This window comes from Tupaia chinensis, unplaced genomic scaffold, assembly GCF_000334495.1.
Source record: "Tupaia chinensis unplaced genomic scaffold, TupChi_1.0 Scaffold000395_1, whole genome shotgun sequence".
Taxonomy (NCBI): domain Eukaryota; kingdom Metazoa; phylum Chordata; class Mammalia; order Scandentia; family Tupaiidae; genus Tupaia; species Tupaia belangeri.
In genome coordinates, this window is record NW_006159897.1 from 1,661,038 (window position 1) to 1,663,675 (window position 2,638).

Sequence of the window (2,638 nt, forward strand, 5' to 3'; positions counted from 1 at the left end):
GGGAATGATCACATCACAATCCCTTCTGCTCTGTCTCTCCTCCTTTCGGGATTCGGGGCATGAATGCACATGTGTCCAGCATGCTTCTCAAGCCACCAAACCATGTAGTCAGCCATGTGGGATCCGGCCACCTTGATCACCATGCCACAGGCTTACCCAGTATTTCCTATTCTTAAATATTCTTTTTCTCTTCAACTATTACTTACAATATGAAGGGTCTTTAAAATGTTCATGGAAATGTGTATAAAGAAGAAACTATGCATGGACTTCCAATTTTTTTTGCACCAAAATAAATTCTTACTTTTTTTTTTTTGAGAGGTTTTTTTTGCTATAGGGCGCGTGCGCTCGCCAGACAGACAGAGAGAGACATAGAGAAAGAAAGCGAGAAATCACTCCCCATGGGGGATGGTCACGCCACAATCCCTTCTCCTCCATTCTCCTCTTGGGATCTTGGGCACGCACGCACACGCGCCCGGCGTGAGTTCTAAGCCACCTGCGATCGACTACGTGGGAGTCCAGCGACATAGCCATTACGCTAACTGCTGGTTCCCATAAATTCTTACTTGAACTCCATTTTCCATGAACGTTTTTAAAAAATTATTTTATTTATTTTTATTATTATTATTATCATTTTAGTGTTCTATAGGGCACATGTGCTCACCCAAGACAAATAGACAGAGACATAAAGGGAAAGTGAGAAAGCTAGCTGCCAGATCAGGACTCAAACCATGGTTTGCCATGTGGGAATCCAGAGCTTTAACCACCACACTACTGCCGACCCAGTCCATGAACTTTTTAAAGTCCCCTCATCTGTATCTATATGCCAAGGAAACCACCAGTTTAAGCAATCAGACATTGTTTATAGCACTCAAAGGCACCTCTAAGTGATGGATTGCTTTGTTTTTCTAATCGCAATAAATTTTTATAATTACTGGTGTGTGTGTGTGTGTGTGTGTGTGTGTGTGTTTGTGTGTGTGCGCTAATATAGAACTAACAGCCATTTCTACACTACACAGGGATTTATTCCTCTAAGTATTGTATCTAGAAGGTACCAATGACTCTCACTTTCATCTTTTAGATCTTCTACCTGGCAGCATTATTCCAGTTGGATAAATGTTTTCTGAATACTTAAACTAAAGCCAGCATTGAAGATGTCTCTGTCTTCAAGATCTACTATTGCATATTGGTTTCACTTAAATAGAATATTACTGCCGCTAGCAAGTAAAGAAGCATCTGTTTGTCACGGTGGTTTTCCAGTTCTACTTGGTTAGGTCATTTTTCTTGAAGCTGGGCTTCAATGACTTTTTAAAGTGTTTCTTCCTCTCAGGTTCTCAATGCTTTACTAGTGGCAGAACCAATGGGAAAGCAGTCTGTGGAGAAATTACACTTAACAGATGATGGCATATCCTTTATTTAAGGACTGAAATATTAGGTTGTCAGAAAAGTTATGATGTCTTTTTTCATGTTTTTCGATGCAAAAATGCATCATGACTTTCCCAAAGACCCAATAAAGAAACAATTTCAAAGAGAATATGACCCAGGAGGGAAACCTTAGATGAGAAAAAAGGAAGAAAGTACAAGCATGAAGGGCACAAGGAATGTGCCAAAGGGCTGCTAATGTGGAACTATGGCACTGGACATAAAAAAGGTTTACAAAGCACTTTCACAAATGTGATGTGGATGAAGTAGAGAATATCTTCTTCTCAGAGGTGAGAAAAGGGGCTCAGAGAGGTTCAGTGATCACCACAAGGTCATACAACTAGTACACAAGTAGTAGAGCTTGTAGGGTTTGTATACATTGTCGTTGTCAGGATGGTCTTCGTCTTCATGTCAGATGATTACTTTTTTCTCTAAGCACATGACCAATGTGTATAGCTATCTGAATTTATTTTATTATAAATTCATTCAATGTTACACTTTGTTCTTGAAGCTTATTGACTTGGTAAATTCTTTTTTACAAAAATTGTTGCCATAGGGCATGTGCACTTCATGTAGAGCAACAGACAGAGACAGAGAGAAAACACATCCCAGGGGAATGGCCATGTAACAATCCCTCTATTCTCCTTTTGGGATTTGGGGCACACATTCATATACACCTGGCATGTTTTTCAAGCCACCTGGTCCAGGACCTGAACGATGCAGTCAGCCATATTGGATCCAGCCACTTTAACCATTGTACCACCAGCTGACCCAATTGGTAAATTCTTTACAAAGACTCATGGACCTCATTCCCTTATGATACTTAGAAATTTGGTTGTCTATCCTTTTCTCTTTTTAATCACTTTCTTAGTCCATTATTACATTCCTAACAAAAATATCTGAAACTGGATGATTTATAAAGAAATAGAAATTGATTGACTCACAGTTCTTGTGACCAAAAGGTCTAAACCTAAAGGTTTAAGCCTGGCATCAGGCTGGCCTACAATATGGACATATTGGAAGCACAAAGGATGGTAAAGAGAGTGAACGAGCTGCAAGTAGTTCTCTTTTATAATAATCAGCTCTCGTGAGAACTAATTCCTTCGCAGGAGACCTAGAACTCACTGGGTCTTACAATAATACATCACCAATCTATTCATGAGAGTGGTGTCTTCTGTGATGCAGTCACTGTGATCCAATCACTGCCCATTGGGCTTCA